At 51.0% G+C, this 26928-nt stretch overlaps 1 protein-coding gene across 1 annotated transcript in view; it reads left to right on the top strand.

Annotated features, from left to right (window-relative positions):
• ESRRB (estrogen related receptor beta) overlaps nt 1-26928 on the top strand; it is a 168776-nt gene that overhangs the window by 33495 nt on the left and 108353 nt on the right. The window lies entirely within an intron of this gene.

Here is a 26928-nt window from a genome sequence, read left to right as displayed (position 1 = left end):
TCCATTTTAAAATAGGAGGAGAAGTTAAGAATTAGTAGCCAGGTACTAAGGAATTTGGAGAGTTAGGTCAGAGGTTAGGTCAGAGACAGACAGATCAGGCAAAACCATGTCTGCCATGCTAAGGAGTGTTTACTTTATTCTAAGGGCAGTGTGAAGTCATTGGATGATTTTAAATAGGAGGTGATGGCAAGCGTAATGGGTAATGACATGGATTCTTGAATTAGGCTGCCTGATTTCAATGGTATGTGTACTACTTACTAGCTGTGTGACTTGGATATGTTTCATGACTTCTCTGGGCTCAGTCTCCTCCTCCATGAAATGGGATTAGTAATGGCACCTGCGTCAGAAGGTTGTTGAGAACAAATCAATTTAGTTCTTTTTTTTTTTTTTATGTTTTTTATTTATTTTTGAGAGACAGAGACAGCATGAGCAGGGGAGGGTCAGAGAGAGAGAGGGAGACACAGAATCCAAAGCAGGCTCCAGGCTCTGAGCTAGCTGTCAACACAGAGCCTGATGCAGGGCTCGAACCCATGAACTGTGAGATCATGACCTGAGCCAAAGCCGGAAACCAGACACTTAACCAACTGAGCCACCCAGGCGCCCCAATTTAATTTTTATTAAAGGACTGGAGGCATGACTGGCACATATTAGGTGCTAAAAATGTTCTCTATGGCTATGCAATTTCTGGTCTGAAACACTTGCTCTGGCTGCCAGGTAGAGAAGGCATTCAACTAGAATAGGACCAGGGAGACCCAATTAAATGGTAGAGCCAAGACCGAAATGCAGACCTTCCCAGAACTCTGCACATTTTCTTTTGACTAGGTATTCAGTGTTAGTTTCCTGGAGTCATTCTGACAAATCACTACAAACTGGGTGGCTTAAAACATCAGAAATTTATTCTCCCATGATTCTGGAGGCCAGAGGCTGAAATCAAGTCCCTCCATAGGCTTTCAGGAAGGATCAGGTCCGTATCTCTTCTTTTAGCTTCCGGTGGTTGCCGGAAACCCTTGGCACACCTCAGCTCATCGATGTGCTGCTCTAGTCTCTGCCTGTGTGTTTACCTGGCCTTCTTCTCTGCGAGTCTCTGTCTCCGTGTCCAAATTTCCCTCTTCTTATAAGGACACCAGGGCCCACCAAATCCGGTATGACCTCACCTTACCTTGATTGTGTCTACAAAAGCCATATTCCTATAAAAGGTCACATTCACAGGGTGCTTTTGACGGTAGAGTATTCAATCCAGTTCACTGCTAGGCCGTCACTGGGGCTGGGAGGATCCTGCTCTTACTGTGGAGAACTGTTATAGCGGCCGCTGTGACATCTGGTAGGAAACGATGTGCCCTAACGGGAAAGCCAAACCCCCGATCCACTGAGCTGCCCACAATGCAGCTTTCTCTAAACACCTCCAAGTCCAGACCCTGAAATGACCCTATCCGGCCAGAGACAGAGAGGATGGGAGTGTACAGGCCGCTTTGTCGGCCAGAGGGACTCCTCTGGGGACAGGCCTCCAGGTGTCAGCTGGTCGAGCTGGCTTGAGCCTGGCAGAGCTGGCCAGGGATGCTGGCCGTCGGGCCCCTCCTTCCTGTTTCCCAGGCAGCCAGCTTTGTGCACACACGTCCCCTGGGCCGTGGCCTCTGGGACCCACTCTCCATATGGGCCTAGGGAGAGGGGGCATCTGTCCCAGCTGCTCCCGATGAGCTGTCTCCAGCCAGGCTGAGCCAGGGCTTCTGCGAAGGCTGAGGAGCAGGCCCGGATCAACCAGGACTGCATAATTGGACTGTTGTTCTTTCATTTTGCCACGTCGTAGCGTGCGGATTATAGACACCACATGCTATAGATTTCCTGTCAGACCTCATGAATCAAGCCCCACTGTCTTATTTACTGTTAGCCAGCGGCTGTGAATAACAGTGCCCAGCGCACACACGCACGGCACGTGCAAACACTGCCCGCAGAGCCGGGCCCCGGGGGTCTGCAGACACCGCTGTGGGAGGTGGCGGCGGGCGAGGCTCCCCCACTGCCCCCTCCCTAGCCCTGACCTCCAGAACAAGCCAGAGGCCTGGACGTCGAGGCTGTCGCCTCCCCACCCCCACTCTGTAGGGAGATTGCTTCACTCAGACTTGGTTCTTCTGCATCCCACTTGAAGTTACTCCCTGTGGGCTTAAGAGGGAGTCTAGACTCTAGACCGGCTGCCATCGGCTTACAGCTATGTAAGCAGTGAGGAAAGATGAATATTGTGCACGAGTCTGGGGCCAGAGAGATGTGGCTCAACTCCCAGCAAGGCCTCTTGATACCTATGGAACCTTGGGCTGGTCACGTGTTCCCTGAGTTTCCTTATCTGTAAAATGAAGTAATAACAGCATTCCTTCATGAATGCACATGCGCGCGTGTGTGTGTATGTGTGTCTGTGTGTGTGTGTGTCATAGGGAGAACAAGGGGCAGGGGAGAATTTAACGGGACCACCATCAGTTATCACCGTGGTGTTAAGTGCATGTCTGTGCAGGACCCACCGTAAATACGGAGCTTGCTCGCCAACCTGCCCAGCGACTGTTCCAGGGGGGCACAGCTCCATTTTGTATATAAAGAGCCCCAGGCTCAGAGGGGTTAAGTAATTTGTTTAAAGTTGCACATCTATGAAGTGATGGAGTCCAGATTGAAATCCAGCTCTGGCTGGCCCTAAAGTCCAAGGTACCTCTATTGGCCCCACTTTGAGGTCAAGGACTCTGGGCAGACAATACAGAAGGAGCCTCTCTCCCCCCACCCCCAACAAGCCAGTCCAGTTACCAAGTCCGCAGCCCCTTCCTTTCTTTCTGCTGCCCATGCAGGGGCCACGCAGAGGGACATTTTTACCCCTTGTGGAGTTTAAACCTTGTTCCTGTTGCTCTGGGCTGGTGAGGGTCAGGGATGGAGCCTGTGGAGGTTTCTCTTTTTGTATAGAGCGTCTTTATTGCTTGTAGCATGCACACCAGACTGAGCTTCTGAGAGCCTGTGCCGTGTGTGTCCAGTTCTCCCCACACCTGATACCTGGACAGGAGGTATCTGGATAGATGGATGGATGGATGGATGGGCATGCCCCTACCAGCTTCATAGGAAAGCTATCTGGGTGCGTTTAAAACTAAATGCATGCCACATTCCCCACTGAATCTCTCTTGTCCAGTTTCCTTAATAACAGCCGCTTTGAGGTGGCACAAACCTAGGAAAATCATCATTAAAATGTAAATTCCTTTGCCTCAGTTTAAACAGCGATGCTGGCTCCCAGAAGAAGAAACACCAATGACCTTTCTGCCCTGGGTTCAGGGCCGGACCCCAGTCTGGGAGTGGGGGCCCAGGTCTTGATGATACTGCCCTCCTCCCATGAGACTTCTGGGGGCTAACCTTGGCAGACAGAAGGCCTTTTCCCACCTGGAAACCATTGCCTCACGGGCACCATTGGCTGATTTCTTACTTTTCTTCCCCGACATTTTCAAAATGCAAGTCAGAAGGGGCACCTGGGTAGCTCAGTCGGTTAAGCCTCCAACTTCAGCTCAGGTCATGATCTCACATTTGTAGGTTCAAGCCCCGCATTGGGCTCTGTGCTGACAGCTCTGAGCCTGAAGCCTGCTTCTGATTCTGTGTCTCCCTCTCCCTCTGCCTCCCCTCTCATGTTCTGTCCCTATCAAAAATAAATAAAACATTAAAAAAATTTTTTTAATGCAAGTTAGGAAAGGGGACTAAGGCTTCAGCCTTTTCTGGGCTATTCCCCAGCCACCTGTGCAGACCTCAGAATCACTTTTGACTAATTTTGTTCTTGAAGGCAGTGTAGTTCCTGAGAAAGTGGGTTGCCTCATCTCTCCGAGCTGTGATTTTCTCATCCATAAAATGGGACTAAGGACACCTTTCTCATGGGACATTCTGGAGCTTGGGGTCTTTGAGTCCTCTCCCAAGTCTAGGATGAGGGGTCTTATTTCATTTCTTCTGTGTCTTGACAGGCACACAGAGTATGTTAAATGCACAGGTGTGACTGATCGTTGAGCATTGGGTTGCCACCTAGAATTCAGGAATTCTAAACTCGAGTGCTTCCCCCAGGGCCTGATGTGACCCATGTTGATGTGTGCATTAGGCCCCTTTTCTCTGGGAAGGTTAGACCCATTTTCTTCCTTCCTTCAAGAAGAGACTCCCACAGGGTAATAAGGCCCACGGAGATAAGGGTTGAGTGAGCCGCATCTGCCCTTGGGGAACCACCAACCTCAAGGCCTGTTCTGTGTGTCACCTCCAAACAGGGCCCCTCCCCCCAGGAAAGCTTTCACAGGCTTGTTCTGCGCCTGGAGGAAATGCTTCATCCTCAAATGTAATTGTGTCTGAGAAGGTGTCCTCTGCGACCAGGAGGGTCACGGAGCCCACGAGTGAGTCAGCGCAGCCGAGCTGAGTTCATTAAAGTGCAAGGGCTGAGGGGCAGCTGGAGTCCAGAGCGACCTGGCCGCTGGGCAGGAGATGACTCCCATCAGGAAATGGGTCCAGTGTAGGCCTGAGCTTCCAGCTGGGGCCTGCTGGGCTCCAAAGGGTACAGGAGGGGTCATGGTCATGAGAGGGGTGGTCTGGGTCTAGGCAGGTAGGTGGAAACGAGGAGGGAGGTGGCTCTCCAAATTAGTTCAACACTTTGGCTTAATGTTAGCTATTTCCACTTTCCTTCGTATTCTGTATACAGTATTCACAAACCATCAGGAGTTTTTTCTATGACTGCTCTGTGCCCAGTGAGATGGACTGGCATGGCGGCCAGAAGGTAGTTCTCTTAGATCGCTATTCCCCCAGGAAGGCGTTACTCCTGATGGGTGCCCAAGATGTCCGGAGCCTAGCGGGGTGCCCGGACTGAACTGACAGCTTTGAATGCCTGAGGTCTAGACTCCCCAGGCGGGCTTATCTTAGCTACTAATAGCTGAGTGCGTAGCAGGAGAAGAACAGAAGAAATGAGTTGTTAGGGAAAGACAGGGGTGGATCTCCTGGAATGTAAGTCCACAAAGGCAGGACTTTGGTCTGTTTTCTCCCTGCTGGGTCCCTGGCACCTAGAACGACACCGGGCTCAGAGAGATGCTCATTAACGGTTTGTTAAATGATGGGTGGATGGAAGGAAAAGAAAGAGAGGGAGGGAGAGAGGATCCAAGCAACTGGGGCAGGCCTCATGAAAACCAGGGAGGCTCAGTGAGAGCGGTACCCTTCTCCATACCGCCCTTCCGTTCTCCCGCATCTCACGGGGAAGATAGATACACTCCTTGTGAGTGATGTTGGAGGTTTCTTTTCTTCCTCCACACCCTTCCTGCCACCTACCAGCCTGCTCCAATTTCTGAAATATCCACTCCAAAAGAGGTTTCTGGCAAGAGCTGTCTCCAGTCCCAGACGGGACATCTAAATGGAATTTCTGCTTCTTTCCTTCCTTCGTAAACTGGGCCGGACAATCCAGAAGGAACCTCTGCTTCTCCCGGAAGGCCTGTCCTCTCTCAAGCCAGCCGGGGCTGTGGATAGGGCAGGTCACGTGCCCGGCTTCCTCTGACTGTGCGGCAAGGCTCTGGGCTGGACCCAGGGCGAATTCAGGGGAGCCTTGCCCTCTGCAGAGTTCGTGGTCTTCCCGGAGAGACAGGGGACCTGCGTATCAGAGTCCAAGTGCCCAGAATTCCAGTTGGCTGAAGTGGTTATAGAGGGGCTTACAAGGCCACCCAGGAGGTTCAAAGTGAGCACTGCAGGGGCCCCAACCTCCCTGCATATTACAGGCCAAGCGCCGTAGGTATCCACGGCATCACGGCGAAGGACTGGGCCATTCCTCAGTCTTCAGTTTTGGCACCTGGTGCATTTCCAGACAAGAATATCCTAAGCCAAGTGAGTCCATACTCTGCCTTCCAGAACAAGCCCTCAGAGGAAACAGGCGTGACGGCAGGTGTATCAAGGCACTTTGTAGGGTAACTGGTGGTGAGAGAGACCCGGCCATCCCGACTCCCCATGGGGCTGACGCCGTCTGTCTTCCACTGTGGTGGGCCACCTGGACACAGCTGGATGGACTCGCATGATGCTCCCTCTCCGTGCGCCCCTCCCCTCCCCAGGAACCCACGAGCAGTGCCTCAGCCACACGGGGCTTTGGCAACGCTGACTGAGGCTGGCAGAGGGAAGCTGTCAGGTGAGGTATGGGGGCCTGGGCACACCTGCCTGCTGTCTGCCCTGCCGCTGCCAACTGGATGCACCTTTGTCATCCAGACTGGGAACCGTGGGCTAGTTCAGACAGGCAGAGGACAGCGATGCCGAGACCATGGGCTTGGGATGGATGTCACCGTGGCCAGGGAACTTTGTACCAGGACCTGGCCGTGGCAGTCCCCTTGACTCTGACCACTGTGGGGATCGGTGAGAGGAACAGTGGGCGGATAGGCCAGGCTCATGCCCAGTAGTGGGGAAAAAAATGAAAATTAATACTATGAGAGTAGTTCCCTAGGGCAGCTGTAACCAAGTACCACACTCACTGGGCGGCTTAAAATGACAGAAACTTAATGTCTCAAAGTTCTGGAACCTAGGAGCCTGAAATCAGGGTACCCACGGGACTATGTTCTCCCTGAAACCCGTAGGGGAGAAGCCTCCCTTGCTTCTTCCTACCCTCTGATGGTGGGTGGCAGTCCTTGGAGTTCCGTTGCTTACAGAGGCAGCTCTTTAGTTTCTGCTTCCTTTGTCACATGACATTCCCCATGCAGGCACGCGCGCGCGTGTGCACACTGTTCTCATGAGGACACTAGTCACAGTGGATTAGGGCCCACCCTACTTTAGTATGACCGCATCTTAACTTGATTACATCTGCAAAGATCGTATTTCCAAATGAGGTCACATTCCCAGGTACTGGCAGTTAATTAAGCTTATGCAAATTTGAGGGTACACAATTCTACCCACAACAACTCTCAATATCTTCTCTTCCGGGTGAAGGTCAGGAGTATTCTCTCATGTACAGAACGACATGCAAACAGCTAGTCTTCCTTTCTGTTCAGTACACATGGCTTCTTCTCAGGAACCATCTAGAAACAAGAATGGGGCGCATGTCCGCAGGGCACTCCCTATAAGTGATGACCAGTGTACGCCAAGTACGAAAGAAAGGGTTTTTGTTTGTCCTGTTGACTGCTGAATCCCTAGCATCTAAACAGTGTCTGGCACAAAGGTTTGCTGAATGAATGAATGATGGATTGGATGAATGAAAGAATGAATGAGTTTGGCGGTGGGCATTCCAGAAGCCGTCAGGTTTTAACTATGTGACCCGAAGAAAATCACTTATGGCCTTGACTTTGTTTCCATATGTAAACTGGAAATAAGAATGGGCACCCATAATTCACACATTATTGGGAATATTGCATGAGAATCTATGTAAATACATTAACTCAGTTCCTGGCACATAGCAAGTGTTCAGTAAATGCTGATTAACTCAGAATCTGTCGGAGGCCACAGTTTGGTCTTTGAGTTTTACAGCGGGGGTGATGCCGGCCTGCTGAGTGGAAATGTAGCTACACAACTTCTTTTCTGCGGGGAAGGCTTGAGCTAATTTAACCAGGGATCTGCTAGTGAGAAAGCGATTTACCAGCGGGTGGAAGGAAGAGAATGGATCACTAGAGAGGGGTTATTGTGTTGTGCTTGGTGAGGGGACAGGCCCTGGGGTCAGTCCCTGCGGGTTCAAATTCCAGCTTTGGCTCTTGCCAGTTGTGTGGCCTCTGGGACACGGAGGCTCAGTTTCTCCGACTGTAAAGTGGGGGCAATAATAGCGCCTACCTGGCGGGGTGTTCATGAGGATTGAATTACAGTGTGTGGTACATGCTGAAAAGTAGGTAAGTTTAGTATTATTAGGATCACTTTTGTGAGTCCTCTACCCTGATTGCTCGGGGGAGGATCATTGGAAAACCTACCCCTCGTGCTGCAGGCTGACTCCTGGGAACACACAGTTCTCGCTTTTCCCTGGAGCCCAGCGCGCACACTGCGCGCACCCTGGTACCCGCGCCCTCGCCCCCAAGATCTCCGCGCACTCCGAGATTCAGCGCGCCCTCTGGTGGCGCTCGGCCGAGGCGCGGACGCGCCGAGGTCCCCGTTGCTGTCACGCAGACAGCGAGGGTCCCCCAGTGTGCAGTCCCGCGGCCCCGATGCATCCCGATCCAAGGCGCCCTTGACTGTGGCATGCGGTGTATAGGAGAAGCTGTCTCTTTCTGCCACCTCCCTTGTGAGCCGGCGTCCCAGAGAGAGCAGGACAGAGGGCACAATGTCATCTGGAGTGTCAGGGTCAGTCGTCCAGAGACCAGTCCCAACGAGGGAACAGGGCTGCTGTGTGGCTCTTTTACAGCCCGCCCCCAGCTACTTTTCTCCTTAGCATGATGTGGAAACCGACTGCACAGCTGTAAGGCCCTCGTGTCTGCAAATTTGCCTGTTTTAAGGTTCACACCATATATCTTGGGCTCATCAGCTCTTTCCAACCTCTGCGACTAGCAGATGAGGGTTCTGGCCATGTCTGTTACTGCCAGGACCTATTCTGGCACCTTCAGCAGCAGCAGCTCTAACATTATTTAGCACTAAGCCAGTGCTAGGTGCTGTTCTAAGCACTTGATGCATATACCTCCTTTTGCTCTGACAGCAGTAGAACCTGGGAGGAAACTGAGGCTCAGAAAGGTTAGTGACTCGTGTGGGACCACACAGAGTAGGGCAGTCTGGCTCCAAGCTGATGTCACCACCACCCTGGACTACTGCACCCCGCCTGAGCTCTGTGTACTTGGTCTTCCTCAACTGCCCTTGTATATGTGTGCCCTGGACTTCCCATCTAGGATGCCCTTCCTCATGCCCAGGAAGGACACCTGCTTGGCAGACTCCTCTGTGAGTTCTTCCCTGCCCCTCTGTGGCCTGCAGGACCCTCACCCCCACCCCATCTCTCCATGTGCCTGTCACCCACGGTACCTTGCTAGCCTCTGCTGCTAGCTGGTGGCGATGCTGACAGCTGGGGCTGCTCGCTACCTGTCTCTGCTCTCCCCCTCTCCCCCTGCCTAGCACAGTGCCAGACACACTCGCCACTCGCTGGACAGAGCGAGCTGCAAGCAGCAACTGCCTTTTCCAGGGACCTGTCTCACCATTGCCTTCTGAAGTGGGGAGAAGTACATCAGTCCCATCTTAGAGGTGGAAATGCCAAGGTCAGGGGTGTTAAAGGTTCCTCCGGCTCCACAGAGTGAACCAAACAGGAGATGTCCTTACAGGGACAACTAGCTGCTCAGGCTAGAGACTTGTGAGGGACACCCCACAAGGACCTGGGGAGTGGGGCACGGGGACGGAGGAGTCAGGGTGTCCGTGCAGGGAGGTCCTGGGCTCCATCCGCACAGGCCATGGAGGAGAGAACTTGAAATCAACACTTGTTTCTCCTCCAGGGTCTCCCCTTGAGAGACCTCATCCCCGGGGCACATCTTCCTCCTGGAGGCGTCACCTTTCCAGGCAGCTTTCTCCGCAGTCTGGGGCAGTGGAGACCCGGGCAGGGGCAGCTAGGGGCCCGGAACGCACAGTGTATACCCTCACCCCTTTTTCCTTAATGACTAAGGTGCTTGCCTCACTCCCCACTCCCACTCAGGGGGTTCCCAGCCTTCAGGGTCCAGCCCAAGCCTTCCATTCCCCTCTGGTCCACCCCTTCCGCACTCCACTGGGCCTGGTCACCGAGCACTCGAGTCTGCGTCCCTGTGTAGCCCTGCAGGCATTTCTCAGGCCAGCCCTCTTTCTCCTGCCACAGTGGCTCTTAAGGAGAACCATCAGGTCTGCTGTACTGTCTACCTCTCCTTCAGTGGCCAGTGCAATGGTGGACACAAATTAATGCTCAAGAGGGGACAGTCTCTAGCCTCTCTGAGCCTCAGTCTCCTCCTCTGTAAAATGGGGATAATATAGCCACATGTGTGAGACTGTACCTCAGAGTACCTAGCACAGGGTTGAGCACCAAGGAGGCAGTTACTCAGTGTTAGTTCCAATCGTGCCTGGCAACACAGGCCGCCTCAGCCCCCAACTTCCTGCTCTGACTTGGAAGGACCCATGGTGAATGGCACGTGTGCTGTCTCCTTCCGCCCCAGACCCAGGTGACTGGGGTTCTTGAGGTCCAAGGCCTTCTCCTCTGTAGTGCCCCTCCCCCACCTCGGGGGCCTGGCGGTGAGGAGCAGGGGGCTCCAGCAAAGCGCAGGGTGGGTCTTGGTGGTTCCTGAGCACCCAGCAGGAGTCCTGAGGAGCCGGAAGTAGAAGTTGTGGGTGTGGCTATCATTGACTTGATATAATCCAAATCCTTTTCCCGCCTTCTCCCCTTCTCTCCTGCCTTCTCAGCAGGCAGACCCTTTAAGAATGGGTAGAGGAGTTGGGGAAGGCGCTGGGTCTTCTGACTGGGCACCCCTGTATTCATGAGCAGGGGCATGAGGGCGAGAGCAGACTCTTCTTGTCCCTGGCTGTGTCTTCCAGCCGCCACCCTGCCTCCACGGTGTGCACGGGGGTAGGTTTACCGTATGTGACTTCCTAAGTGTTTTCCTGCATTAACTCACTTAATCTTCACTGTAACCCTATGGGCCTGGTACAGTGTTTCCCATATTTTACAGACACAGAAATGGAGAGAAACCAGCTCTGGAAGCTGTCTCTAGGATGACAGGTGAACATTTTCGTATAAACCCTGCAGCCTGATTTCTTCTAGTCCCAGCCTGCCTTCCTGGCCCCTGTCCAAAGGGCTGGACAGCCTCACGTGGCCCACATGAGCCCACCTCAGACCCCCCCCAGCTCTGAGGTCGCTGCAGACTCATCCTATCCCCCAGCACTGCCCACCTTTCTTTCTTTCTTTCTCTCTTTCTCTCTTTCTTTCTTTCTTTCTTCCTTCCTTCCTTCCTTCCTTCCTTCCTTCCTTCCTTCCTTTCTTTCTTTCTTTCTTTTTAAAAATTTTTTAAAGCTTTTAAAAAATGTTTATTTTGAGAGAGAGACAGACAGGGCAGGAGAGGGGGAGAGGCAGAGAGAAACAGAGACACAGAGTCTGAAGCAGGCTCTGGGCTCTGAGCTGTCAGCACAGAGCCCACAGCGGGGCTCCAACTCAGGAGCCATGAGATCATGACCAGAGCCGAAGCAAGATGCTTAACCGACTGAGCCACCCAGGCGCCTTGGCACTGCCCACCTTTCGAGGGGAAAAGAAATATCCCCTTGGGATGGAGAACAAGCGGCACTGAATAAATACCCACTCCTGTCCTGCCCCATGCTTGGGCAGCTGGACTCTTTCCATGGGTTTGAACTCTGTCCTACTCTTGTCCACCTTTATGCGCCCTCACTGCATCCCTCCGCCATGATTTCCGTCTGTCCTGAGGACACAACAGGGCTTCGGTGAACCTTTGGATGGGCCACTAAGAGCTTCTTAAGGGGATCCCCAGGGAAGGTGCACACTCTACTTGATCACCGCGCCCGGAGGCAGAGTCGCCCGGCCTGTTCTCCAGCCGAGCTGCAGCCGAGCTCATGGGGCTAAGTTACCAGCATCCTCCACTCCTACCGGGTGTTGCCCAAAGTATTTTTCTGAGTTCACAGGAGCATGGGAGAGAAGAGTCTATATTCAGAATTCTCAGATGCTAGGAAGAGCTCAGAAATGCATAAATTATTACCGATATGTGATGGGGTATGCATTTGAAAAAAACCAGTGTAAATAATAAAGAGCTCTAATAAAATGTTCAGGACCTTTGATTCAATAACTTCACTTCCAAGAGCTGATTCTAAGGAAGTCATTCCGGAGAAGAAGAAGAAGGAAGTATGGTCTAAAGAGGTTCACTGCGGAAGTGAAAACTGAGAAACAGCCTAAACATGGGGATCTACCAGAATCAGTGGACACTCTGATGCAGTAGTAAGGGGGACCAATTAAATGATGGCTGTGAAGAGTATTAGCAATACAGAACATGTGTATGTTTTAACTACAGAATACATACGTGTGTCCAAAACTATGTAAAATATATGTGTATAAGAGAATGGGCACAATGAAAATAATTTCAGTATAAGTGAGGCGATTAGGAATTTCATCTTTAAAATAATTCTCCTTGGGGCACCTGGGGACTCAGTGGGTTGAGTGTCTGACTCTTGATTTCAGTTCCGGTCATGATCCCTGGGTTGTGGGATTGAGCCCTGCATCAGGACCACACACTGAGTGTGGAGCCTGCTTAAGATTCTCTCTCTCCCCTGCTCGTGTGTGCACTCTCTCTCTAAGATAAATAATAATAATAATAATAATTCTTGTTTAAAATATTCCTACAATTAAAAAAAAAGAAATGCATGGGGGCCAGGGATAGTGACCAGAAAGGAGACATTGGGTGCCGGCAGCATTCATTGTCTTGATCTGGGTGCTGGGTACGTAGGTGTGTTCATTTTATGAAAATTCAGCCAACTGTGCCCTCAGATATGCGAACATACCTGTGTTTGTGCACTTCCATGAAAAATTGAAAAAGAAAAGGAAAAAATGAGACCTTAGAAACAGAAAGGTGTACACCATGTGTTCACTGTGAACTGCAGCCTGTGTGATCAGTAAAGGTCTTTTTTCCCCCTAAAATGTACTCTTATTAAAAATTAGTCGTGAGTGTTTTCAGACGTCCTTTTGTCTGGGTTCGTTGGATGCTGAAGACATGGTCTGCAAGAAGGTAGATTTAAGAGCTTATTTTACTTAATATTCGGGAATCCTTGAAAATGGCGGTTTCCAAACCTGTGCCTGCATCCGAATCTTCTGGGTGAACTTGACCACGTGTTCAAGTATAGATTGCTGGGTCCTACCAGGTGGGCCCAAGACTAAGCATTTTTAACAAATTCCCAGGCGATGCCAATACCGTAGATCTTTGGGACCCGCTTTGAGAACCGCTGCTCTGAAATAACCCTCTAGAATCCCATGCACGAGGGTAGGGAAGGACCACTGCTGATGCATCTCAGGGCATATTCTTCCTCCTGCAAAACCAAAACAGGTGCTAGGTCTTGCGAATAACAGTCCTCTCATCCGAGAAAACGGAAGTGTCTATGATGCCCTGGCACCCTGCTCTGTGCGGAGTGGATTGATTTTGATGGCCCTGTTGATGCCTTCCAAAAACCGTAGCCGAAGCTGGTATTGGTGTTGTCAGGTGTGAAAGGGACGTAGAGGCAAAATTACTCAAGCATGGGAAACCTACGAAGCAAAAAGTCTTGGCATCATACCTATAAACACAAGCGAGTGATTTCTTTTTAGAGGTGGAGAAGCAATAGGCACTTATTGAGCAATTACTCTGCGCGGGCGCTATACTGACATCTTTGTGCGCCTTGTCTCAGCTCATCCCCCGAACCACCCTCTGAGGGCCAGTACGATCATTATCCTCATGGCCCAGAGACTCAGAGAGCTGAGTGGCCCACCAAAGTCTATGCATACACAGAGGAGTCAGGATGGAAGGCCCGCTCCAGAGCCTGTGGCCCCATCCAGGCAGAGCAAGTGGAGGCACAGCCACTTCTCCGGGAGCCACCTGCGGATGTGGCCGGGGAGGAGGGAGGCTGGGCCGCCTGCATGGGCAGACCAGGGGAAGGATGGCTTTTGTGGGAAGACACGGTGGAGGAGGTAGGCTTGGGGGAAGGTAGGCATGAGAAGGGAGGAGGATGAAATAATGCGTGGGGCAGGGAGGGGGGAAGGGATGATCCAGGAAGCAAGGCACCCTGGGCTATATATGCCGGTACCCAGAGGGTAAGAAATGCCGCTCACAGGAGCAGAAGCTCCAAAGTCTCACTTATGTGCAGAAACCGTCCTCAGGAGTGGCCTGATCACGGCCATCAGAACTCCACTGCTCCTTTATTTCTGACTTTCTACAAGGGACATAGTAGAAAAAGAAAAACAAAGTGGCCAAAGGTGCCCTTGAGGCAGCTGGGAGGCTGGCTTTTAGCCACCCAAGGGGTGCTGCTACTGTGTCTGAGCCTCTGGGTGGCCACGCGCACACACACGTGCCTGCCAGAGGTTGCTCTTCCTCCTTTCCCTGGGGAGTGTGCCCTGCCAGCAGCTTGCACCCCTGCTGCACCTTCCATCTCATCGTGCTGCTCTGCCTTTGGGCCCTTATGTGAGGGCGGCAATCTGTCCGTGCCACACAGTAGGACTCCTGTTGGCACCTTCGGATTTCCCTCCTGTACCTGCTTGCTTTTCACTCCTGTGCCCTCCCCATGACTCCAAGCTGCTCCTCGTCTTTGCAGCTGCCCCTGACCTGCTCAGCTGCAGACAGAAGAACCGGAAGAAGAATGAGGGAGCAACTTTGCCTCTAGGAGGCTGGAAGCTCTGAAGATCACAAGGTCTGAGCAGCCAGGCAGACCTTTAATGGGGTGTGGCCCTGCCTCTAGCAGAGTGTGCCCAGAGCGCGTCCTGGGCACTGCCCGATCCGATTAACAACTCTTCTTTCTTTATCCCGGGCAGAGGTAGCAGTGTGGGGCGAGGGGTTGACAGTCTCTCTTTCTCAGGAGCATAGACAGTCGAATTAGTCAGGGTGCCTCACCAAGCCCCCTGCTCTGCAGACTGTTTTATCGGGAGTCTCCATCCTGTTAGCAGGCACTGAGTGGAACAGGACTTAACAGACTCTAACGTCATGCTACTGCTCTGTCCCCTGAGAGCCGGCATCTGCCTACCTTTCAGGGGTGTCCCGTCTCAGACTCCAATGACATGTTTTAATCTTCACTATCTTTTCATTCCACGACCCCCACCCCCACCCCCAACCAAGAAGGGACCCAGGAGGGTCACACAGAGGGTGGCTTGACTTTATTTATTTCCCCCTTGCCAGATGGAAGGCACAGTTCTGCCTCTGATCGTGAGCTAACATGATCCATGGGACAGTATGCAGCCAGGGCTTTAAAATGGCAAGGCGTCTTCTGATACACATAGAGCTTGGACTCCTTTTGGAGGGGATACCACCTGGCTCCTCCCACAGACGTTAGATCGGGAGCCCTCTCACCCAATTGGCCATGGAATCATGCAAGGACACATTTGAGAAGCCATCCCTGTGTTTTCATTATATCGCACAAGCCTCCATTGGAGATGGTCCCAACACATTCCGGATGACCCGGCTGCTGGACAGTGGGGGTCAGGGCTCATGTGCCTCTCTGCCTGGACTGTTGTCTGATGCTATTCAAGGTGGCTGCATTGAAAGGTCCCCTGAGATGGGAGGCTAGGGTGTAAAGGGGACCTCAGGGTGGTTGGCTTCCTCTCTGCCCCAGTAGGGAGGTGAGGTGAGCACGGCTCTGGGAGATTAAATAGCCCCTGTCTCTCCATTACCTCCAAAAGGTCCTTTGGGGGGAGAAATAATCAGTGTTTGGATTTTTACATATTGATGACTCTTCCTCGAAGATTAAGAAATAGGTGTGGGGCACCTGGGTGGCTCAGTCAGCTAAGTGTCTGGCTCAGTCAATTAAGTGTCTGACTCTTGATCTCAGCTCAGGTCTTGATCTCAGGGTCGTGAGTTCAAGCCCTGTGTTGGGCCCCACACTGGGCGTGGAGCCTATTTAAAAAAAAAAAAAAAAGCAATGGGAGTAATATGTACACTCCTGAGGACTGTCTGGGTAGCACCTGGTGTTATTCACAGGTGTGTAGGAGGGAGGATCTCCAAGGGTAGAGTAAGCCTGAGGTTACAGGGATGGCCGTTCTTCTAAGTCCTGTTGAAGAACTTGGATCCCAGTGAGGTGATAGAGGTCAGCGTGAGATTCCACGGGTTGAATCATAACAAAGACTCAGAGACCCCCAAGGGCATCTCTAATGAGTGGTCCTGATTGTGGTCTTGACCCTAATGTCCCAGCATCTGCAGCTCACCCTGACGGGCCAGGCATTCAGCACTTGGGTTATATGGCTGGGGGGCTAATAATGAGGTGGGCAGAAGGTGGCTGGGCTCTAAGGAGGGGATGGAGCCCAATTGTGGCTGAGAAGGGGCTGTTCCATACCCTGGGCGGGGGAGGGGAGGCGGTGAGGATAAGATAGGACAGAGAGGGAGCAGGCAAATAGGACGAACACAGGCTGTCACAGTGAGCAGAGTCGGCCACTGGCTAATGCCTCAGTTGTACCCCGCTCCTGGAGGCCAAGTGTAATGTGGACGATGGACATGTTACAGGGAAGGTCGCTGTGAGAAGCAGACCTCCTTTTAGGAAAGGATGGAGTAGAACCAGCGTCCACTGGCCAAATGCTATGTGCAAAGTGCTGTAGACACACTACCCTGCAACAAACCATTGTAAAGATTCGAGGAAACCCGGATGGGGGATGGGGGGGGGCGGGAAACATGTTCCAGAGTCCTAGGGCTAATGACGGGCAGCGTGGGGATTCGAGCTCGACCACTCTTTTCTCTGGCTGTGCTTCTCAGCTGTTTCCCCCAGGTACTTGCGACAGGAACCACTTGCCCGGAGGCACCCTCCCATCAGCATGTGCAGCCTTCCGTGTAATGCACAAAGTATTTGTTTGTGTCTTGATTCACCCCTAATGCTCCCACTCAAGGAAGCATGCCCCATGTGCAAGTGAATGAAAGTGACATCATTAAGTACTACGTGGGAAAGAATACTGAGCTTACAAATGTTGGTACTCTACCAGTGTTAATATTCCTGGCAGCTGTCTTCATACTTGACAGGAAATCCACCTGTGTCCACGATGATGCTGAGAACCACCACGCGGCACTGCCCGTGATAATGAGCTTGGTCCTCGCTCACAAGTGCACCGGAAGGCCAGCCACCTACATGGGGTTGGCCTCATTCTGAATAGCAAAGGACGTTGACACGAAACGCTGGCGTGTTTGGGCACGTTGCTACTTTTGAACCATGGCTTCTTCTAACATGGCCTCCAGGACGCCAAACAGGGCTGTCCAGAAAACCCTCACAAGTGTGCATATATATTGCTACCGTTTCTTAATTTCAGAGGACTGATCAAGTTGACCGAGTCGATGCTGTTTAGAGAACACTGATTTTAGAGATATCCTTTTTATTTTCAAAGTGTGCTCCAGGGGACCCTAGGGATTCTATAGAGGTAGTTTGCGGACTCCCTGAGGGTGCGGGTGAAGGATCCGCTTGCCTAAACCAGAAAAGCTACTCTTTTGCTGCTTCCTATGACAAAGTTTTACATACAGTTCTGCCTGAAGAAAGACTCTTCAGGGCTCTTTTTTAAGTTTGAAAACCACCGCTTTAAAATGATGCTTTTGTAATCCCATAGATAAAAAGCATGCCTGCTTGTGGGTGAGTCTCTCTGGTGGACCACTCAGTTGGCTACCACTGAGGAGTTGTTAAGGAAAGAAGTCTCTGGAAAGACCCATCCTTGGCCCATCCTTTGATATTGAGCCAAGAAATGAGTCTCCCTGGTTGAATGGCGAGGATTGCTGGGATCCAAGGAATGAACGGAAATGTGCACCTGTTGATGTTCAAAGAAACAGAAAACCACCCAGTCCATCTCTCCGTGGCCTTCCAAACTATCGGGAACAGGGAGAGGAAGGAATAGGAGGGAACTAGATCTCCTGCATTTAGTAGGGAGTTTATTCTACTTCCAGGGGGCCCTCCAGATTTCTTGGGTGTGTCTGCCGAAATCACTGAAGCACATCCAGCTGGTTTTGAAATTGCTTCCCATTTGAACCTGTTCCAGCCACGCAAATTGTCCCTAATGAGGAAATTTTGCTTGGTAGTAGATTGTCTTCCTTTTCAGCACCTCCTCCTTCTTCCAGCTGCCTTTCACCTTCTCTGAGCCATAGAAAGTTACAATGTCCTCTTGGGCATCATTCCATAAAATCAGCTGCTTTCTCCCCCCATGGTACACTCCTTCTCACATTCACCCCCTCCAGTGCTGAGAACACACTCATTCTGATTTGAAAGACCTTCTCTGTTAGGAATGAACATGGCTTGCTCAGTAGACCAACGTGGAGATGGATCTGGCCCATACTGAACTTCCCAGGGGCCATGTTCCTAAAGTCCTCCTACAAATCAGTTGATTGGACCTAAGCACATATTTTCCAGTTACCCATTGCACTTAGTTTCCTAGGCTAGCCCACGACAGCCACTTCTGTTGTCATAGGATGCAGCGTTGGTGGGGACTCTGTTAAGGTGACATGGAGTGGCCGGAGATTACAGGCTTTGGGCTGAGCCAGAATTGAGGTCAAATCTCAGATTGTATTCTGGCCTTTCTTACCCTCAGAGCTTCAATTTTCTCTTCAACAGATAAAGTGAGAAGGATGGAACCCAGTGCTGGTATAAAGCAGGCTTGAGGGCCCTGTGTGAGAGCTAAGTGGCAGAACAAGGCTGAGTGCCCAGCACAGTGTAGGTACCCAGTAAATGTACTTCCCTACCACCCTCTCCAACTCCGGTTGTTGAGTCTGAAGACTCATACTACGGTTGGTGTTCTCCATTGAACAGTGAAAAAGGAGGAGAAAATAAAAATGATACTAGTGATGGAGCAAAACAGAGAATCAACCAGGGAATTATGAATAAGAAACAGAGTTTATGTCTTCATTGCTGGAATTTGATAAAAGGCAGATTTATTCAACTGGAGTGGAATGGAGTGGATAGGAGCCTGGTGAAGATGCAGAGGGGATTTGGGGGCTCAAGGTATCATTGATCTGTTTGGAGATGAGTTCCTTTAAACATATCTTAAGGAAATGTAGACATTTGCCTTTTGCTGGTTCTCAAGACCACTGGCCCAGCTAGGGGTGGGCAAAAACAAGGGGCCGGCAACAGGAGGGGTGGTGGGCAGACCTTGAATATTTGATACTCGGACCCACGGTCTTCTGTGCCACAAAATTATACTTAGCATAATCATGGAATAGTTAATAGTCAGCATTATTTTCCCGATTTGTTGATTAACTTAAAAGCTATCCATAACAGTAAACATAAGAGTAAATTTCTACATTAAAGATACGATGCAGGAGTGCCTGGGTGGCTCAGTCAGTTGAGTGTCTGACTCTTGATTTTGCCTCAGGTCATGGTCCCAGGGTCGTGAGATAGAGTTCCATGTTAGACTTTGTCCTAGGCATCAAGCCTGCTTAAGATTCTCTCTCTCTCTCTCTCTCTCTCTCTCTCTCTCTTTCTCCCCCCCTCTCTCCCCCATTTGCACTCTCTCTCTCTCTCTCAAAACAAAAGCTATTAAAAGTCTTTATTAAAAAATGATATGATGCAAACTTTGAAACTTTTCACATGGGAACTGTTATTGAGCTAACAAATATCAGAGCTCAGTGTCCTGTCCCTTCCATTGCTTTAAATTTTAAATGCAAATGAAAACTCCAAGAGGTCACATAGAAGAACAAGACTGAAGCAGCTCAAGTGCCTTCTCTGTCTTTAGAATCTCTGCGCTGTTTATTTTAAATCCACCAACTGAACACAGGATCTACACGGCACCCCAGGGACTCAGACACGCTGCCCCTTACCTGCGCACAAACAATTCCGCACCACTAGGAATCTTTGCTTGAGACCCTCCCCCGGAAGCTAAGTAGGGCTAAATGTGTGTGTGGGTGTGTGTGTGGGTGTGTGGGTGTGTGTGGGTGTGTGTGTGTAACTTCCATGCGGGATGCAATTTGTATTAAAGAATAGTTAATGAAAACATGCTAATTTGGAATTTATGTATATTATTAAAATTCAACAGCGATCACAACTCAGACCGACAAGAAATTTTCTTGGGCAGAAATATTTTATCACTGGTTGTTTTGACTCACTGGAGTAAGGCGATCACACAAAGCATTTATTATTACCATGTTTCTGTCTGCACAGGCCACAACCCTCATACTGTTTGCATCCGTGTTGGCCAATGGCTAACGTCCGCTCAGATGCTGTCGTTCTGACTCGGCACCGCCAGGCTAGGCAGACACTGTTGCTAACCCCACAGCCATTCCTGTTTCCTCTTCTAACAGAAGTGGGTTCGTTTGTCATTGACTATTAACGTGCTCAGGAAAAGTGAGGCTCCCCTCAACTCCAGGGAGTCAATGTGTTTGAAAGCAATCATGGTGATCCATTTCTCCTCTGAGAGTGATTGGCTCGGGGTGAGCATATGACTGGATTCTGGCCAAGAAGATGTGAGGATAAGTCCGCTAGGGTAGGGATGGGAAATTCTTAGGAGAGATTTTCCTCTGGATTAAAATTAAATCCAAATCAACAAATGAAAAACAAACTAAAGGCATAAAGATTAAACACACACACACACACACACACACACACACACACACACACACACACCACTAAAGATCAACATTTTCTCCAACAGAAGCACACATATAGACACACCCTTCCTGGATTGGGACACAGCTGGATGAGAAAGTGGTACTGACCCCCGAAGAACCATCCTTTAACCGTGAGGGGGCGGGGCGGAGGTGAAAGCCAGCATGCTAAAGATGGCGGGCCGACAACCATGGAGATCACAGACCCCTCCTCCCAAAGCCACTAGGCTCTCCCGGGGCCAAAAAGTACCTTAGAGCTAGGCCTGTGCATGAGGGGGAGGATGGTCACCAGGGGAAGTGGCTGAGCTCAGTATGAAGAAAACCAGGGAAGGGAGAGCAGAAGATGTCCTGGGACTCCCAGGGATGGAGGAAGAAGAAGGAAAGGCAAATGGGGAAGGGGAAGGAAGCTCCAGGTGTCACCATCGATCTGAACTCTGGCCGCTGACTCAGAACCACAGAGTCTGAATGGATGGTGAGTGGCTGGGTGGGGCAGGGTCTGCGGGGGCCCATGCACAACAGCGCGTCTGTAACTTGTGTAGTGACGAGCCGCGGTAATCCATCGACCCTTGTACCCTCCATGCTCCCCCTCCTCTAACCAAGGAAGGGGGTAGGAGATAATAACATAGCTTCAACGGAGAGAAAGTGGGGGGCCCTCAACATTTTGCTGTCTTTATCTTATGGCCCCAGTCCCCTCAAAAGCAGAGCCTGAGGAAAGCATTAAACTGCTGATACCATCTTTGGGAGGTGTAAGCCCAGGGATATAAAAGGAGGAGTTGAGGTAAGGACAGATGCCAAGCCTTGTGACACGATGTGCCACCCTGCCGGCCACCATTTCCTACCCAGCCTCAAAGAGACTTAGTGTGTCGCTTGGCATGCATGTCTTTTCTGCAAGGTTTATACAAAGAACTGACACCATGAAACAGGGCACAGAGGACAGGAAAGGGGAGGAATCGGAGAGCTACCCTCCTGCACTGCTAGGGTGCATTGCCCAGCCCCTTAGAATCCCAGGCCTCATGCACCGGAAGTAGAGAGGAGACAGCCTGAGGGAGCTGCTGGCCAAGAGAGAGAAAAGGAGGTGGTCAGAGAGATAATCCCTACTGTGTGTGTGTGTGTGTGTGTGTGTGTGTGTGTGTGTGAGAGAGAGAGAGAGAGAGAGAGAGAGAGAGAGAGAGAGACACATGGTGTCTGGACCAAGCATGTGTCCTGCACACAGGGACCACCCAGCGCTCCCCATCCCATGCTGGTCTCTCTCCTTGGGGCCCAGGCACCCTCCAGGAGGCCTTCGACACCTTCTCCAGCCCTCTCCAAGTCCTTTCCACATCACCTTTCCAGTCTGCCTTCGAAGCAAGTCCCTCAGGGCCGAGCATAAAATTCCATCTGTGCTTTTAGTAAGGGAGAGTAAAGAGGAATTATTGCTGCTCCTTGCTCGGCTGGGTTTTGTAGAATTACCCCAAAGCAGTGTTTGTCATGCCATTGAGCTGGAGGCCCATGCTTAATGTGCTATCTGTTCTGACCCCAGATGTCTCTCTGCATCGCTGCCCTCCCACCAGCTCTCGTGCGGGCCGGCTCACTCTGGGGTCACCGCTGACAAGTGTGTTACCGGTGTTTATCCATATTAAATCTTGTACCGTTGACTGCCTTCTACCCACTCCCGTAAACTCCATTTGGTTCTTCTGCAGTCTCCCTTCTTGCCTTGTCGCGTCCTTCTTGGGAAGGCAAACCCTTCTAAGTCAGGAATTCTCCCAAAGTGTCACGTTCCCAACTGTTGATGAGAAGTGAAGGTGTTAGAGATGGTTCTGCTACCCAGCTCGGGGCCCCCTCTGGACCTGGCACTGACCCGTTCGTAATTACGTCGTTCAGAGCTGTGGGGGGTTCACCGACGGGCCCGGGTTTCATTACCGCCTCCATCTGTGCAGGTCGTGGCCGGGCGGCCCTGCTCACGGAAGGACGCGGGGAAAAGTCCTCATCATCTCAGTCATGTTTAAAAAGGTTGAGCACTTTACAGTGTAGGATATACCATGGACATTTGATTATTTTTTCTCAAACCTAAAAGCATTTGCTGTTTTTCCCCCTCTCTATAAAGCATTTTATTAGAACAAAAATAAAATGCATTTCAAAAAAAAAAACTGAAGTCAGAAGCTCCACCTTAATTGAGCCATTAGGAAATGAAAATACGGTTTAACTGTTCCCCGTTTTGAATTTGCTGTCATTAATGCTGGTGAGACAAACTCAGCCAACATGTTTTTTTTTGTTCCCACTGGATGACACGTCACGCGTGTGGTCCTTTAGAATTAATTTTCTGAAAGTTTCATGTATCGTATGATTTCTCTAAGAGATTTATCCTTGAGAAGAGAAATGTTCATGGCCCCTGGGGCGGGCTCAGTTGGTAGAGCCCACGACTTGATCTCAGGGTTGTGAGTTCGAGCCCTACACGGGGGATAGAGGTTACATAAAAACAAATAAAAAATAAATTAAAAAATAGAAATGTACAGGGGCACCTGGGTGGCTCAGTCGGTTAAAAAATAGAAATGTACATGGAGGCATAATTTGTGGGCTTGCAAAGCAAACTCTTCATTCTTTCTGTGGCCTGGGCTGACCGTGAGGTTTTTTTCAGTTAAAACTCTCATTAACCACAGAAGTTTTCCTTTTCCCAATGATGAGACCTTAGAAACAAACGGCACATCCTACTATTCTAAACCAACTATGTTTTATACTTAAAGTGATGCAAAAGTCACGAGAAATTGGATGATAAATTAATATGTGACACAGATGAAATAAGGTCAAAGTTCTTTGTTATAAGGAAAAGCCCACAATCCACTGTAATGGAAAATATTTAATTAGATCATTCATTTAATCAATAGCTAGTTATTCAATGCCTCTTAGGTCCCAGGTACTATCAAGACATATTCTTCTTCTCTCCTCCTCCTCCTCCTCCTTCCCCCCACCCTGAAATTTGGCAAAGGACAAAGCTATTACATTCCTGATGTGTTCCTATTCTGCTGCCGATCAGGAGGGAAAAAGATCTTTGTTTCTGCAGGGAGAAATCTCTCACTCTCCTCTCCCCAGCCCACCTGATCACTGCAGTTGCCGTGTTGCATGGCACCTGCAGGGAGAAGGAATCTTTGACAGACAGAGAACTTTAATATACTATTTAGCTGTGTTACTGAGAATGGGATCTTGAGGCTCAGAAAAAAAATAGACACAGAAACTCTAAAATATCTGCAAGCTAGTCCAAGACCCCCAGTAGGGATTCCTGATAACAAAATGGATGGTGGTCGTAGGAGGGAACCCAAGCATTTATTCACTCAAGACGGCCCCTTCATATTTTATCCTCGGTGTCATGGCGGCAGTGCCAATATACACGAGCCTTCTTGCCCCAATAATGGGCCATTACAGCTTCAGGAAAAGCCATCATGTTTCCGCGGCATTTATCTGTCAGCAGGAGACTATTATGGGAGCACAAACTCACATTGTATTAGCGTTATCAGTTAATTATGAGCCGTGGGACCTGCGCCAGCCAATGGCTGACAGTCTGCTGACCACCACTCAGGAATATAACCCCACACCCCAAATTCAAGCATGTGAGAAGGAAAGGGACCCAAAGAGGTGTGTGGCTGGGGACACCTTCCCCGGCCAGGAGTCCATGGAGCCCCAGCCCGGCCTGTACTGTTCCCAGAGATGCACAAGTTAGGCTCGCTGTCTAGGCCAGGCCCACCTTAGACACCATGGATGGTCAATGGATGCACTTCCTGGACTCCCCTCCCCCAGCCCTTACCCTGGGGTGGATGACAATCAAGCTCTGACTGTGACTGAGACAGTTCCACGGAGACATCTCCTTCCCAGGCCAGTGGTAAGAAGCGGTTATGTACCTTGTGTGTTTCCTATGGCGTCATCCCGCCTGCAAACGTGGGTTCAGGGAATGTGAGGGTGAGGGACAGGGACGGGGTAACCAAACACTCAGTGTCCCCCATTCACTGGACTTAGGGAGCGTGTGGCAGACTCCAAAAAGTCTTGTTGGCTCTTTTAGTGATGAAGCCATCAAGCCCTCTGCTCCTCCACGGCCCATGCTGCGTTCACCAGCTCCTGCTAAGTTACCCCGCTTGAAAGATGGGAAAATCGTCCTCTTGTGGGCTCAGAGCAGCACACCACAGGGAGGGGATTTAAGAATCCGAGAGATACTGCGAGCCGCTGCCTCACGAGGGCAGAGATGACGGGTCAGGGAGGCTGCGGCAAGAGCAGGAAGATGTGTACCAAGACGAGGCTCTACCGAAGGTGGGGTTTTCCACCAGACCAGTGGCAAGGGGTGCCGCACGGGGGTCAGCGGCAGAGATCAAGGTCACTTGGGTAGCCCTTGGGGTCCAGGGCAGGTGTTCAGACAACCCCCTTTTCAGGACTTAGCCAGCCTGGGATGGGAAAGAATAAGTGGATGGTCAGTGTGGATCTGTGTTCAGCTATCCATGACATACTTGGCGCTTGCTTTGGGGAACACAGCTTTGGGGAACAGGGTGGGCCAGGCTGGGTCTGGGTATGTTTTCCTACTTCCCTGCTAGCTGGAGCATTACTCCCGGCAGGAAGGCAGGTCGGGAATTTGGTGTCCACCCATCAGTGCTACCTGTTTCTCCCAGGAAACCAGGCGGGGAAGGGTGTGGATACATCAGCCTGGTCCCCACCACCTGCCTAGCAAAGAAGTGTGTGTGGACAGTGATGCCAATGGCACTGCTCTGGTTTGGGTTCATATTTCTCAGCAATGAGCTTGGACTCGGAGAAGGAGTAGGGAGGGAAAGCGAAGAGACATGTGTACAAAGGTTTAGGAGTTGGGCAAGAAGAAATCCAGGCACCAAAGATGGCATGCTTTACAGTTATTCACTGTGTGACCTTGTGTAGGTCACTTCTCCACACAGGGAAATTTCTAAGTTTCCTCATCTGTAAAGTCTGATGGCGATTCTAAATGACTCTCCAAGCCCCTCTCCACTGTCAGGTTCTGTAAGTGTAATGAACATCTAGTTAAAGGAGTTTGGTCACAAGAACTAAGTGAGCAGCTCTCACCTTACACCATCTACAAATACTGTTTCTAATGCCTTCTGTCCCAGAGTCCCCTTTGGCTGACGTGCCCATCTGGGGGCACCAGGGTTGGGACACAAGTCAGTGAAGGGGTGGATGGCTGAGAACTTCGTGCTGGGGTGGATTGCACATTGCTCCTGCTGTAGGTGAGCGGGGCAAGAATGAAATGATAACTGGTTGAATGAATTTCCGGGTGGAAAGAAACCGCGAGCCCCACCCACTCATTCTACTTCCCGCTGCCCCCCACCTTTGTATTTCAGAGAAGAGAGACCTCGGTAAGGTCACACAGAGACCTGGGGGCTGCTGTACTTTCCAGCACCACCGTTTGTCCTGCTAGAGGCTTGGGACTCAACCCTGGCTTTGGGAAGTAATAACTATTCTCAGTGAGCTGGGTGAGGGCAGAGTGGAGAGAGGCCGGCCCCAGGAAGAGTGTAGGACCCCCCACCCCGCAGTTTCCCTGGAGAACCACAGGAAAAGCCGGACCTGCCAGGCTTCATCGGGTCACCAGGGTATCCTTGCTGGTGGGCCCTCGTCCCCCCTCCTGCGGGGTCCACGGGCTCTCCTGCCAGGGAGGGAACGAGAAAGAACTCTGCCTGGGCTGTCGGTGAGGTGGCTGGACAGGCACCGGCGAGGAGGAAGTGGAAGAGGTCTCCCTCCCTGCCTGGAGGGCAATCATCTAGTCTCCAGAGAGAGGCCCTCAGCTACTTTCCTCCCGCCTTGGATGCAGACAGTGATTGTGCAGGAGTGTTAACCCTCTTCTTAACCAAGGAAACTTCTTGTTTTCCCTCATTTGCCCCCAGTGGCTTGGAATGCACTGCCCAACTGTGAAGTTGTCTTTCTTTTCATGTTCTATCAAGTGTCTTCTGTCTCCAGTTAAAATTGGTGCATCCACACGAGCAAGGAGCCGCTGATCCCATACAACCTAACCCCCTTCTGGGACAGCCAGCCTGCCCCTCAGCAGGCTCACCCCAAACTGCCATGCTTCAGTGCATTCAACAAAATATTCTTCAAGTAACTGCTCTGTCTCAGGACCTATTACTCACTGGATGTTCTCTGGGAAACAAAAACAGACACAGTCCCTCCCCTCATAGGGCTTATAATTTAGTGGGGGGGGTATTATGCCAATCATATATAATTGCAAACTGAATAGCAGAAGGTTCCAGTGCGGTCAAGAAGGCGGCAGGATGAGGAGGGCTGCAGAGGGACACTCAGGAGTCTGTCCTGGGAGGCTTCCTTGTGGGGCCAAGGGAAGCACCGGGACTGTGTGCATTTTACAAGGAGCCCCCTGGCTGCAGGCGCTTGGAGAAGGGATTTCAGGGGGCTGGAAAGGACACAAACTAGTCACTGAGGTCTTGAGGCCCTGGTTAAGGACCGAGCCTCTACACCCTGCTTCCGTCTCTAATACAACCAAGTACCTAGGTGATTAAAAAAAGATCCGGGGCTGCTGGGGGTTCTGCTGACAGAGCAGACATCTTCATCCATCTCTCTGCGAGACGCCTGCTTGAGCCCCGAGCCCGGAGGATCCCATGCGTTCCTCCGCCTCGGCACATATGAAAAATCTCAGCTCCGTTTCCCAGCCTGCGCGCACATAACATTTATCCAAGTCAAGTATCATCTGTGGTCCCACCGCCCATTCCCCAGCCCCTCCAGAGCGCCTGCCCCCTCCTGGGGCTTCTCACCACCTCCCCTGCTTTTATTCCTGAAGTGCCTGAATACTGCCTGCAGTTGC

Source organism: Suricata suricatta, chromosome 9 (assembly GCF_006229205.1).
Source record: "Suricata suricatta isolate VVHF042 chromosome 9, meerkat_22Aug2017_6uvM2_HiC, whole genome shotgun sequence".
Taxonomy (NCBI): domain Eukaryota; kingdom Metazoa; phylum Chordata; class Mammalia; order Carnivora; family Herpestidae; genus Suricata; species Suricata suricatta.
This window is presented reverse-complemented; position numbering and strand designations above follow the sequence as displayed.